The sequence below is a fragment of the Pezoporus flaviventris genome, unplaced genomic scaffold (genome assembly GCF_033815535.1).
Source record: "Pezoporus flaviventris isolate CSIRO_AGI_PZ_B2104156 unplaced genomic scaffold, CSIRO_AGI_Pfla_v1 ptg000129l, whole genome shotgun sequence".
Lineage (NCBI taxonomy): Eukaryota > Metazoa > Chordata > Aves > Psittaciformes > Psittacidae > Pezoporus > Pezoporus flaviventris.
In genome coordinates, this window is record NW_026892677.1 from 4,164,974 (window position 1) to 4,179,026 (window position 14,053).

The 14,053-nt window shown below is 50.9% G+C and overlaps 1 protein-coding gene across 1 annotated transcript in view; it reads left to right on the top strand.

Annotated features, from left to right (window-relative positions):
• The first annotated feature begins 7,403 nt into the window (after positions 1 to 7,403).
• FAM53B (family with sequence similarity 53 member B) overlaps positions 7,404 to 14,053 on the top strand; it is a 47,583-nt gene continuing 40,933 nt past the window's right edge. The window contains exon 1 of the mRNA XM_061478616.1: positions 7,404 to 7,521. The gene's annotated coding sequence lies outside the window, so the exon portion shown is untranslated. The remainder of the gene's footprint in view (positions 7,522 to 14,053) is intronic.

Genomic DNA, 14,053 nt, shown 5'->3' on the forward strand with positions numbered 1-14,053 from the left:
CACAAAGGCTGGGATCTTCATGACTACCCAGTTGTGTGACTCTTGGTCTTAGCAGAATAAATGCAGTAATAGCAATACAGTTTACTCCTATTGTTTTGCTGCCTGAAAACTATATGTGATTTTACTGTCAAATATGAGATTTGTGGGTAGTAAAACTAATGTCTTCCATGGATCTCAACAGCGTTGAGCCCACAGGTTTTTCCCACAGTACTGGGTTTAGGGTGGGATGATGCTACAGAGCTGGCAGATCTTTCTGGATCTGGGTATAGTTTTGCCTCAAATATAGGCAGAGCACAAAGGGTTTGTGTTCCCTTCTTGATGGACAACATGCTGGAGGATATGATTCTCTCAGTGCCAGTGGGCTTTGCATCTGGTGTCGTGAGCCACATGCCAAACTCAATGAGATGCCTGGATAGACTGGAAAGGGAAGGCAGGTGTTAGCCAGTGTCCTCCAGAGGGATCCAGAGCCCTGGAATGAAATTTCTCCCTTTCTCCTTAAGAAATTAAACCTCAAGATCAGTTGCAGGCTAAATCTCACTTCAGTCAGGTTTGGTGGTAGTGTATGCAACTCCAGTGATACTTGAACCACTTGGTACTGGTAGATGTGAGCTGGCTTGGTGGATTGTGGTAGCCTCTCCCTCTGTACTGAAAAGATTGCTACTGAAAGTGCTTGGAGTATTCTACCCCGGATTTTATGGGGTGTATCAAGGAAGTGAACTGCCAGGATGAAATACCTGAAAGAGGAGACAAGTGAAATGAATGAAATAATTGGGGAAGTCAGATCTTGGGGATGTCAGATCTAGGGGAGTTTCTACACATGGGACTCCGCTGGAGTGGAGGGTAAATAGGTTCTCAAGACAAAAAGCCTTTGTCCTTTCAGCATCATTGTACTTTCTTGAAGCAAATACTTCTATAATCGCGTTATATAAATTAAAAAGTGAGAAATACCAGACACAACTGAATGAAATGGAAAATTCACAGGGAAGGATAATGTTCCTTTAGTCCTTGATTTCCCTTTTGGTGACTTCCTATCTGTGAGAAAGTAATGGTCCTTAAGAAGCAGGTATAGTGAAGTTCAGTGTTATCTATAGGCTGTTTTATGAATGTGTTTGGAAGGCTTAGAAGATGTGGAATTACTATTCTGTTCTTGAAGTTCAGTGTAGTTCTGTGCTGTAAAATGAAGAATATCCACAAGTTATGGGGTTTTCTTTGAAGAGCTGTTGGGTTCCATCAGAAACACCAATGGAATTATGGCAGCTGCTCTTTCAGGCAGGGCCGGCAATGATGGAGTACGTAACAACAGGTTTCCTGTCCCATAGGAGAATATTTCTTCAAATCATTATTGATATGAGAGCATCAAGTTGAAATAACTTTGCATTATGGGCTCACCCTCTCAACTTCAAATCCAGTGTTGCAGCACTATTTCTGAACACCAGGAATGGCACATGGATTGTGTCACAGGATTTGGGGTATTTCAAAAGGACACTCTCAGCTTTTTTACTTTTTCATTTATCAATTAATAAATTTTAAAGAGGATTTTAAACTTTGGCTTTAACCTGCCAGAGGAGAGACTGAGATGAGCTCTTAGGCAGAAGCTCTTCCCTGTGAGGGTGCTGAGGCGCTGGCACAGGGTGCCCAGAGAAGCTGTGGCTGCCCCATCCCTGGCAGTGTTCAAGGCCAGGTTGGACACGGGCTTGGAGAAAGCTGCTCTAGTGGAAGGTGTCCCTGCCCGTGGCAGGGGTTGGAGCTGGATGAGCTTTAAGGTCTCTTCCAGCACAAACCAGTCTGGGATTCTGTGAACTGGCAAATGAGGCAATGAACTGAAACCTAGAACTTAGAACAACTGGGCTTTGTATCAGGTGTGCAGGGTGAAGCCATGTGTGTCTATCCATATGTATATCTATCCATGCATATATCCGTGCATGTATCTATCCATGTGTGGATAGATACCTGTGAAGCTACAAAGCTGAGCTGACACAGCTTCTTCAGGGTTATTTTAATGTGAGGATGAGTTCTTGAGTAGCTTTTCTGGTACATTAGGCACAGCATGCTTTTCTTCATTGCTGACACTGGCTTCCATGTATTTCCATGTTCCAGGAATGCACTGGCAGCACTGGAGCCATTGTAAGGCAAATCTCTGTATATATATACTCCACTATGTCCGTTTTACTGTGTTCCAGGGTGCCTAGTAAAAGACTGCCAAAATGTATGTTATTTCATACCAGACAAAATCTTTAAGTACAGTATTTAGCAACATACAGCACATTTTTCAGTGTTTTGGCACTCACATTGCTTTCCTAATCTTGGCATGCCAAAAGGTAAAGAACACGACTTGTTACAACAAGAACTGCTTTATTTTATAGCCCCTCTAAGCACTGCTACATATCCAACCGTCTCCTGTGAAATATGTGGGGAGCACATAGAGAATAAATGGGCCAGGGCTTTGCATTGCCATGAGGAGATCTGCCACTGGGTTTCCATTGCTTGCTGCTTTTGGGGGGGTGGGGGATAAGAAAAGGGGAGAGCTCTGTCATATGCCTTGGCTGGAATTACATTGAGCACAACCTGCCCCTCATTGGTAGCAGCTAAACTGAAGAACAATTAATGGCTACCTAAGGCTTTCAGTGAAGATGAGGTGGTGTAGCCTCAAGACAAAAGAGGAAAAGGAACACTGGTGTATTTTAGTTGACACAAAGAAGGAGAAAGCAACCTGTGGCTTAATTTCCATTTGTTAGGTAACAACAGAGCTTCAAATGAGCCCATTTTAGGTTACTGGAAATTAAAGTGAGTGCTGTCAGGCAAACAAATGATGTAGCCACAAGGCAGCATATAAATTCAGGATAATCTCAAGTGCATAAACCCGTACTGGAGAGCCAGAGCTAATAAATGCTAGTGAGGGAGCACAAATGAACCTCAGCACAGTCACTCCAGCAGCCAGGTATTCATGGACAGTGTCATGTGTCAGAAGTGAGAAGAATGTGTATTTATTGAGTAGTTTGTAATGTTGGTAGGGTTGTGAACTGAAAGCTCTTATTAGTGGCACAGAGACATGCACACATGGTGTGATAAGCCCACATCCAGCCCCAAACAAGGAGTTTCAAGAAGGATCTAGGCTCTTTTGCCCCAATTTGCAGTGGTACTTCCCCTCACTGACTGCTGTCCTACCCAAGAGCACCTCAACTCCCTGGCTGCTGCATGCCCAAAGCATTGTGTGCTGCTTTTGGGGATGCCCACAGCTGCCTTGGGTTTTGTGAATGATGGACAACTCACTCTTGGCTTTTCTTAAGCTGATTCATGGCTTACAGAGTGATGAGCTCACTCAGGTGAGAGGTCTAGTTGTTTTATCCATCAACTGTTCCCAGGGCAGATGTAGCTCAGCAGTTGTGACCTCTGCCAAGGCACAGAGGGAGGCAGTCAGCAAGTGAAGGGGAGAGATGAAAGACAAAGCTGTTGTGTGTGCAGCAAATAACCTGTGAAAACCTTGTTCAGCCTGGAGAAGAGAAGGCTCCTGAAGGGGAGACCTGAGAGCAGCTCCAGTGCCTGAAGGGGCTGCAGGAAAGCTGGAGAGGGGCTTGGGACAAGGGCCTGTAGGGACAGGCCAAGGGGAATGGCTTGAACCTGCCAGAGGGGAGACTGAGATGAGCTCTTAGGCAGAAGCTCTTCCCTGGGAGGGTGCTGAGGCGCTGGCACAGGGTGCCCAGAGAAGCTGTGGCTGCACCATTCCTGGCAGTGTTGAAGGCCAGGTTGGACACAGGGGCTTGGAGCAAGCTGCTCTAGTGGAAGGTGTCCCTGCCCGTGGCAGGGGTTGGAGCTTAATGAGCTTTAAGGTCCCTTCCAACACAAACCATTCCAGGATTTCATGATTTTATGAAAGGATTTTAAAGTTTGGTGCAAATCCCATCGTATGCCAAGTGTAGTAAGAACTACAGTCCTCATATACCCCTCTCTGCACAGCAACACTTCACTTGTTTAGGGAATTGGGTCTCCTTGGTTCAGGTACTCCCTGACCTAGAATACACTGATCACAGTTCAGACATGTGCTTGTTCCCTGGGTATGAAGTACTTGTTGAAGATACTTCTGCTTCCTGTTATGTAGGGTCTGCGGGTTTCAGGATTTCCCCTGAAACTGGAGTGTGGTGTCTGAAACTGGTCTGTGTTTTGTGCTGTTGGAGACCTTCAGTGGAGCCACAGTGTCCCTGTGAGTACAATACCAGGCAGAGTCAGGTGACTGGAACTTCATCCTTGGAGCAGGACGCTCCGACTCTCTCCTTTGCCTTGGGCGCGTCCCTTGTGTGCATTCCTCACCTGGCAGAAGAAGGATAAAAGCATAAATAACTGGCATTGCTGAGGCGCTCAGAAGAGCTCAGAGTTGAGGGTCATTGTGGAAAGGACACTTCTGAAATTACTAGCATTGTTCGTGTGACTTGAGTAACAACAAACTGGAGCAGACAGCAAAGCGTTAGAAAGGCTACACCAAAAGCAGCCAAATCCTGTCTGCTGGAAGGGAAGGAAATGGTGTCAGTCCACAGGGCCTAGCACCAAAACATCTAACTGTTTTAATGGCTTGGACCCCAGTATCATTTCAGAAGGCCCATGGGGATCTTGAGCTTTTTCTTCCCCATCTCTGTAAGGAAGGCTCCCAATCAGTGGGTAGCAAAGGCGCTGACATCTGAGACAAAAACACAAATTAAATCAGCTCAGCATTGAATTGCATTTGCTGTTTGCACTGACTAAACCCTCATGCACAGCTCCTTAATGCTTGAAAATGATTTCCACCTCTTCTGACAAGGACCTTCTGCACTGTCACCAGAGCAGGGACCAACCTTTACATTTAATTAATGTTACTGAAAATACTCTCTGTGGAAAACAGGCTTATGCTTTGGCATTGGTCTTTCACACACACTGGGAATGCTGCACAGCCAGATCATCTGTCAGGAAGCACAAGGATGAGAGGTAGAAAATGCTGGGTTTGGACCGAGCTGCGGAAGCAGACAGGAAGTAACTTTCTGCTTGGTTCTTGGAGCCCAAGCCTGCACTGCAGCCATGGGAATGGATTCAATTATGCTGCAAGCTTTATTACTGAAATATTCAGCAGGGAAACCAGAAGAAAACATTTTCAAACTTGATTCCCGAAGTTTCAGAAAAGGATTTTGCAAGCATTTTATTTCTCCCAGTTTCAGTATGTGGTAAAAAGGGCAAATATTGAGTGGGATGGAGGAACTTCATGCAAAAGCCCCTTCAGATCAATTAAGCCCTTCCTCCTGCTCATAGCACACTCACACCACACTCCTGTCTAATTTTATATGTACTGGCTATGGAGCCACTTTTGGTGGGATAAGTTCCGGCTACCCTGGCAGGAGCTCTTCCCCTGTTAAATTTTCTCCCACTGCTTGTGCTTGCCTACTTTCTCTATTACCTGAAATACTAACCAACAGTCTTCCTGCACATTTACTTCACAGAATCCCAGCCTGGTTTGGGTTGGAAGGGACCTTAAAGCTCATCCAGTTCCAACCCCTGCCACGGGCAGGGACACCTTCCACTAGAGCAGCTTGCTCCACGCCCCTGTGTCCAACCTGGCCTTGAACACTGCCAGGGATGGGGCAGCCACAGCTTCTCTGGGCACCCTGTGCCAGCGCCTCCGCACCCTCCCAGGGAAGAGCTTCTGCCTAAGAGCTCATCTCAGTCTCCCCTCTGGCAGGTTCAAGCCATTCCCCTTGGCCTGTCCCTACAGGCCCTTGTCCCAAGCCCCTCTCCAGCTTTCCTGCAGCCCCTTTAGGCACTGGAGCTGCTCTCAGGTCTCCCCTTCAGGAGCCTTCTCCAGGCTGACCCAGCCCAGCTCTCTCAGCCTGGCTCCAGAGCAGAGCTGCTCCAGCCCTCGCAGCATCTCCATGGCCTCCTCTGCACTCGCTCCAACAGGTATTTATCCGGTATCGTGGGCCATGGCTCAGCAGGGCAGGACATCCAGGGTGCTGCTGAGTGACACAGCTAAAGCCTCCCTTGCCACTCAGTGTGCACATGTCCTTACTTGTTCCTACTCCTCCCCAGCAGTGTGCCCGGTCATCCAGCTGGGTGGGTGAAATTTAGCCCCAGATTCATTCCCGTTGACATCTGTGCTGTCTGCTTGCATATGCTCAAGATTAATGTTTAGGCTCTGTTTTGTAATGAGCTCTAAATCTTCCTTCTAGCTGTCATGTAGTTTCCTGGTTCACTAATTACATTCACTCTTGGAAGAAGCCTACGTGCTGTGCGCAGCTCAGCTTGGATGGAAGATGTTATTGTCACAGCAGATTGCTTCTAAGGGCCGTCTCCCAAGTGAAGCTGAGCAGACGTGGCTCTAAATACCACAGAGGACCCATCGCCACCTTCAGTTCAGCCCGGCAGCATTTTGCAGAGCTTGTGTAATGTCAAATACACCTTCCAAAAAGAAATGCTGGAAAAGCGGTTGGAGCAAAGTGCAGAGGAGGCCATGGAGATGCTGCGAGGGCTGGAGGAGCTCTGCTCTGGAGCCAGGCTGAGAGAGCTGGGCTGGGTCAGCCTGGAGAAGAGAAGGCTCCTGAAGGGGAGACCTGAGAGCAGCTCCAGTGCCTGAAGGGGCTGCAGGAAACCTGGAGAGGGGCCTGGGACAAAGGCCTGTAGGGACAGGCCAAGGGGAATGGCTTTAACCTGCCAGAGGGGAGACTGAGATGAGCTCTTGGGCAGAAGCTCTTCCCTGTGAGGGTGCTGAGGCGCTGGCACAGGGTGCCCAGAGAAGCTGTGGCTGCCCCATCCCTGGCAGTGTTCAAGGCCAGGTTGGACACAGGGGCTTGGAGCAAGCTGCTCTAGTGGAAGGTGTCCCTGCCCATGGCAGGGGTTGGAGCTGGGTGAGCTTTAAGCTCCCTTCAACCCAAACCGTTCTCGGATTCTATGAACAATGGTGGAACATAACGGAGTGGGATCATTTGCCGACCCCCCCGGTGTGTCTGTGGCTGATGCTGTGCACCCGTGACGCCCTAAATCACCTCACTGCGGGGACCCGCCGTTCATGTCTGACAGAGCCCACCTCTGCTCCTCCCCGTCCCGGCCGTGCCACCAGGAGTCACTCTCGGCCTCCGCACGGGGCCGCGCTCCCCAGCCGTGTCCCCGCCGGTGCATGACCGGGCCGGGGGATGGCCGAAGGCTGCATCTCAGGGCTCCCCTCACCCCACCGCTCCCCACATCGCTTGCTTCTATCATTTAGGGGATTTATTCCCCTCACACGCTGTGTCCGGGCGCTGTTCCCCGCTGCGCTCTCCCGCTCCTCCCCTTTACCTCACACGGCCGCTCCTCAGCGTGGGTCCCCTCCGCGCTCCTCAGGTGCGGGCCGGGCCGGGCCCAGCCTCCGCCGGCGCCGCTCAGGAAGTGACAAGCGCATTTCCTCCTCCCTCCTTCCCTGCTCTCCCTCCCTCCGCCCGGCCCTGCGCCCGCCCCGCCCGCAGCACGGCGGCGGCGGCGGCAGAGCAGCTGCGAGAGCCGGCCCGGCCGGGCCGCGCCGCCGCCACCACGGTAAGAGCCCGTGCGGAGCGGGGCCAAGCGCGGAGCGGGGCCGGGCCGCGCTGACACTCGCGGTGCGGGGATGCGCGGGGGGTCCCGCTCGCAAGGAAGCACCCTTTGTCCGCACCATTCCGCGGCTGCCCTGCACGGGGGGCGGCTCGGACGGCACTGGGGGGGGGGGGGGGGTGGCAGCCTCGAACCGGTTGCTGCGCATCCTCCGCCCGGGCGGAGCCGCCTTTGTGCCCCGGGGACAAGCGGGTCGCGGCGGGCCCCCCCCTGTGCTGCGCGGTTCGGGCGCGGAGGAGCCGCCCCAGCGCCCCGAGGGAGGATGATGGGCAGCGGGTGTGTGTGTGTGCCCGGTGCGGGCGGAGCAGAGCCGGGGGAAGGTCCCGCTCTGCGAAGTTTCGCCTTTGGGGAGCGAGCGTTCCGCTCCCCCTGCGATGGCACTGCCCTTGCCTCTGTAATCTCTTCCTCCCGACGCTTCAACACGTGCTTTCCGTCCTCCGGGCACCGAGTGATGTTTAACGGGGCTGCGCCGCGGGTGTCGGTATAGAACACCCAGCATGAGGGGTCTGGCGGCCCAGGGGAGCGGTAGACGTGATTGAGCATCCCTGCAGAGATGCTCTCCGGGGCTGTCGGTGCCAAGCCATGCTCTTCGTGCCTGGCACATACAGCCGTAAGAGGAAACAGGCAGCGATGGAGGGGTGCAGCCCTGTGCCCCCCATGGGTCCCAGCATAGCGTCCTGGCTGCAGAGTTGTCCTATAAAGTCCATCGGTCTTGTTTGCCCGCTCCCTGACGCCAGGTTGTTCAAGTTGCACAGTGTCGAAGATTCCATGGATAAAGGTTTCATGAATACGGGTTTTCTCCTCAATAATCGCAATTCCTTGTTGGAAAGGGAGCTTGCAGCACCACGGTGCCTGTCCCGCTGTAGCGCCGCCGTCTCTCCCCGTGCCGTGCGGTCTCCACAGACGCTGGTGTACCTTGGCAGCTCATCCCCTCCTTAGGAAATCCTCTGGAGTATAAAGCGAGTGTAATTTGTTCTGAGCTCGGCTGATAGACGGAGCTTCGGCTGGCGATGGAAACCAGATGTGCATATTTTCCTTTTGAATCCTCAAACGATAACTAAAGTCTTATTTTGACAGATGAAAAACTCCTTGCAGACCGCAGAGGTAACACAGTGAAACCACGGAGGGCTCCGAGCACCTCCGCTCTCCTCTCACCAATACTCTGAGCTCAGGAGGTTGCTGCGACATTCTGCCCTATGGTAAAGCACAAGATTCCCTTGGCCTGCCTCTGACATGGGCAGAAATATGTACCAGGGGTTGGCTGAGGGCTGGAAAGAGAAACAAAGAAACCCCAAAACAACGCCGATGGTGTTTCTAGGGGAAATATTTAGGGTGGGTCATGAAACAGATTAATTGGAGAGATAGTGAAAAACCTGAATTTCAGAGCGGTTTGCCCTGTCCTTGCCTGTCCTGGCTCACTGTGGGTTTGAACAGAGCTTCTGGTTTATTTCTCTGTTTGTAAAAGTCCTCTGGAGGCTGAAGATGCTTGTGGTGGTGGGTGTGCTAGACTTGGCTCCAGCATGGCAGGCTCAGGAGTGCAGGATTAGGGCTGTGCATGGGATCATAGAATCATGGAGTGGTTTGTGTTGGAAGGGACCTTAAAGCTCACCCAGTTCCAACCCCTGCCATGGGCAGGGACATCTTCCACTAGAGCAGCTTGCTCCAAGCCCCTGTGTCCAACCTGGCCTTGAACACTGCCAGGGATGGGGCAGCCACAGCTTCTCTGGGCACCCTGTGCCAGCGCCTCAGCACCCTCACAGGGAAGAGCTTCTGCCTAAGAGCTCATCTCAGTCTCCCCTCTGGCAGGTTCAAGCCATTCCCCTTGGCCTGTCCCTACATCCCTTGTCCAAAGCCACTCTCCAGGTTTCCTGCAGTCCCTTCAGGCACTGGAGCAGCTCTAAGGTCTCCCCTTCAGGAGCCTTTTCTTCTCCAGGCTGACCCAGCCCAGCTCTCTCAGCCTCACAGCCTGTTCACCCCATGCTGGAGGCACTTTAATGGGAGAAGGACACAACCTCCTTGCTTTCAAAAGTGGGGGAAAAAACCCCAAGCAGACACCCCAGTCTAAACAAACTGCTGTGGAATCGTTTCCACCTCTCCGCTTCAAAAGAGAAGAGGACTCCCCACCGAGCACAGCCACGTGGAGCATGGCCATGCGTGCTGGCGGCTCTGCAATAGAATCCCTGGATCCAGACTTCCTCACTTCCAGGTTAAACGCAGAGCAGGGAGGGAAATCTGGCGATTCCCAGCTCTGCACTGGGCCAAGGTGTCTAGAAACCACACCAGTTATAGAAAGCAGATGGCCTTTGGGAGGAAGATCAGGCTGTTGAATGCAGAACTTTGCATGGAAAATCAGGGAGAATTAATGCAGCAGATAATTGATTTGTGTGAGTGAGATCCAGATGTTTATCTATGGAGATCAGGCAGACTGTGGGGCAGAGCCAGTGCTGATGGAGGCTAATTTTCAGCTTTGGAAACCTGCATACATCAATACATGTGCATAAACATGCAAATAGAATCATAGAATCCCAGACTGGTTTGGGTTGGAAAGGACCTTAAGATCATCCAGTTCCAACCTGCCATGGGCAGGGACACCTCACACTAAACGATGTCACCCAAGGCTCTGTCCAACCTGGCCTTGAACACTGCCAGGGATGGAGCATAAACCACTTCTTTGGGCAACAATAGGTGGACATACACTGATATAATTCCCCAAATCTGCTTCAGTCAATTACATGTAATTCACTGTTTTTAGTATCACAGGCTTGCTTTGCTTGTGGACAGATTTAGATAGAATGAGACATACACCTTTTTGCCCGAACACCCATATTTCTGTGCAGAAATACGTGGCCTTAAGGCTGATGGAGAGGGGATGAGGTTTAATCCAGTTTGTCCATTTTATTATTACTGGTTGACTCCTGAATTCTCAAATGACAGCTGTGTGGTTTGAGGCTGTTCTTCCTTTTCACTTCCTTCTTATCATGTGCTGTAGAGTTTCTCGATCTTCATTGCGATGGACGCAGTTGGTCGTTCCCTTGTCAAATGTCAGGTAGAAAAGAGGACGCCATGGGTTGAAAGGGTTGGTTTTGGGTTTGTTCCCTTCCCGTTTCACATGGTTTATAGAATGGTTTTGCTGGGAAATAGCCCCAGTGAAATGTTAATCTGTGGCAGAGCAGACTTTGGACCGACTGGCTGGGGCAGGGCTAGGTGCCAGAGATGCTCACAGCTCCTTGGAGAGCTCAGCCTGGAGGGCTTGGGTCTCCTTCCCACATTGCAGAAGAGCAAGAGGGGAAGCAGAGCCTCTGCATCAGGTCTGCACTCAGCAGGACTCTCCCCTAGGGTGAAAACACCTCCAGAATGACAATCCACATTTATATCTGTGGCCATGGGGGGACCAGTCCATCAGAGGAGCTGAGGAGGTCACTCCTTGGAAGCTCCTCAAGCAAGTTCTCCTCTTGGCTGACTTATTTTTGCTCTTTTCTCCCCCAAAACGGGCAGGAGGAGGAAGAGGAAGCAAAGCTGCTGACTCGGGGAAACACAACGAGAAGGAGGAGGGCTGTTGAGCAGCAGAGGGCTGTGTCTACCCGTGGTCCTCCGTGCCTGGCCCGATGCAGTGGTGGAGCGTTGTAGCAATAGCCGTCCACTGGCAGCCTCCCCTAGCACACTGTAGGTTGTGTTGCAGGGGTCCCTGTGGGGCTGTGCTAAAACACCACCAAACCAACAGCTCCTCCAGCACGTCTGCTCCCCAGAGAGCTAAATATAAACTGATCAGGCAAAGGGAAGGGAATTTTCCATCCTGCTACTTACTCATCTGGGCCTGACGGGGCAATCAGTCTTCCTGGGCAAGGCTCCCTGCTTGAGCCCGCTCCCCAGCACAGCTCTCTATGGAGATGAGACCTTCCATAAATTCCTTGGAGGAGGTCAGAGCAACCCTGCTGCACTCAAGTATCCCTATGAGCAGTGTTGTAATGTGAAAAAGGACTTTTCCAAGGTCACAGTGCACCCGGCTGCCCACGACCCGGCTGGGTGTGCAGAGCAGCAGTGCAGAGCGTGGCTCTGGTGCGGTGAATCGGGGAGCAGATCCACGGGCTGGTTTGTTTTTCCAGACTTTATGAGTTGGCTGCCTCCAGAGAGACAAGAATTCCCAAGCAGGAGTTGTTTCTGAAGGCCTGCCAAGCTGGTGTGAGCTCTGATAGCGCAGGCTTGCATGTGGGAGCCTTTAGTCATCAACTGGCGAAGTGGGCATTGAGCATTAAGTGTCATCATGGAGTTAATTTAACGCAAGCGTTTGTTCTGGCTTCAGGTGGTTGATCCATGAGTCAAAGCCTGTGAAGTTTGATATGGTTCATATGTAAGATACCACATCTTATGCATCTATCTTGAGAGGGGCTTTGGACAAGGGCCTGTAGGGACAGGACAAGGGGAAGTGGCTTTAAGATGAAATAGGGTAGATTTGGATTAGACATTAGGAATAAATTCTTCAGTATGAGGGTGCTGAGGCGCTGGCACAGGGTGCCCAGAGAAGCTGTGGCTGCCCCATCCCTGGCAGTGTTCAAGGCCAGGTTGGACACAGGGGCTTGGAGCAAGCTGCTCTAGTGGAAGGTGTCCCTGCCTGTGGCAGGGGTTGGAGCTGGATGAGACTTAAGGTCCCTTCCAACACAAAGCAGCCTGGGATTCTGTGCTCTAGCATGTGCTATATAAGACAAATAAGATGAGATATGTTAGAAGTTGAAGTGCATGGAAGGAGGAGCCTGCATCAGACTGACCTGGAGGAGCCCCAAAGCCTGCATGAAGTGTGGCTGCTCCGGCACCACAGGCTGTGGGTCCCTGCACCCATGGGTAGGGGAGCACTCAGGCAAGTTTGTCTCCATAATTGCCATATTTGAGTAGTATTTTAAGAACTGGTTGAGCCAGTGCAAAAAAAAACTGTTCTGGTGCATTGAGTTTCTGTGCATTTTCCCTAAACCAAAAAGCACCCAAGAGAAACTTGGTCATGGTTTTTGCTTTTGGAGGATTAAATATAGCAGCATCATTGGTGTCACTCCTCTGTAGTCCATTTGAAGCATCCCTTGGGCTGTATCATTCCCTATATTCATGGATCTTGGCCATAGCTTTTGCTTTCAGCAGCCAAATTTCAGGGCTTGTGCTGTGCGGTAGGTATGGGACCGGAGCGAAAGAAGAGTTTCACTTTGTGGCTGTTTTGTGCTATATATCGTTACGTCTCCAAGGGTTTGTAAAGATGGAATCTGGCAAGCTCTGATCCAGCAGCTGGAAAGCCTGCTTTCCCTCACTGCTCAAAACCAGCCCTCAAAAGCAAGGACCAAAAAGCTTTCTGATGGCAGAGGAGAAAAGGGGCTTGGGGTGACGGTACAGGACATCGCTGCTGTCAAGGTGCATTGGTGTCTAGTCTGGACTGGGGGGTCAAGATATGCACCCTGCATCCTGCTTCTAAATGCAAGGGCTCCTCAGGGACAAATGGAAACACGTTATGCACTTAACTTGCGTTTAAGAAACTTCTTTTCTGTCCTTGATGCTCCTCTGCCTCAGTTGCCCCAGTTGTTCCACTGCTGTTATCGCTATTCTGCACCACTGGGAAATGTTAGGGAAGGAAAACTGTTAATGAAGACAACTGGTCATGTCTCTGCTTAGGACAGCTGGGGTTATTCAGCCTGGAGAGTCTTCTAACACCTAAAGGGGGCCTGCAGGAACTCTGGAGAGGGGCTTTTTGCAAGTGTATGTAGGGATAGGAAGAGGTGTGATGGCTTTAACCTGCCAGAGGGGAGATTGAGATGAGCTCTTAGGCAGAAGCTCTTCCCTGTGAGGGTGCTGAGGCGCTGGCACAGGGTGCCCAGAGAAGCTGTGGCTGCCCCATCCCTGGCAGTGTTCAAGACCAGGTTGGACACAGGGGCTTGGAGCAAGCTGCTCTAGTGGAAGGTGTCCCTGACCATGGCAGGGGATGGAGCTGGATGAGCTTTAAGGTCCCTTCCAACACAAATCAGGCTGGGATTCTAAGGCAGCCTAGCAGCACAGTTAGGCCGGGTGCTGGTAGCTATTTTTTGTTCCAAGTGATGTTGGAAAGTTGCAATGACTGAGTTTTGTATTTGTGTGCTTACATGTACGTTACTGAAAACAGCCTCCTGGTGTGCTGCATAATAGTGGTCGATGCTGTAAAATCACTTCAAGTATATATTAACCCCATTATCTCATGCTTTCTTTGTCCAAGCTGTTAGAAATGAATACTTTTGAAAGGGCAAGTTTTAATACTGTTCAATAGATGCCAAAAGCTACAATTGTGTGCCAAAACTGAAGATCCGTTGCAATTATAAAGATACAGAAAGTGCTAAAACCATCCACATTCAGTTTTGTTTCCTCTTCATTAATTTAGGTAAAGATTGGCTCACTATTGGGCTATCAGTTGTGTTATAATTGGAATACAGTGTGGTGGATGGTACTTCCTGGAGTAAAAGCATCATGGTTAATG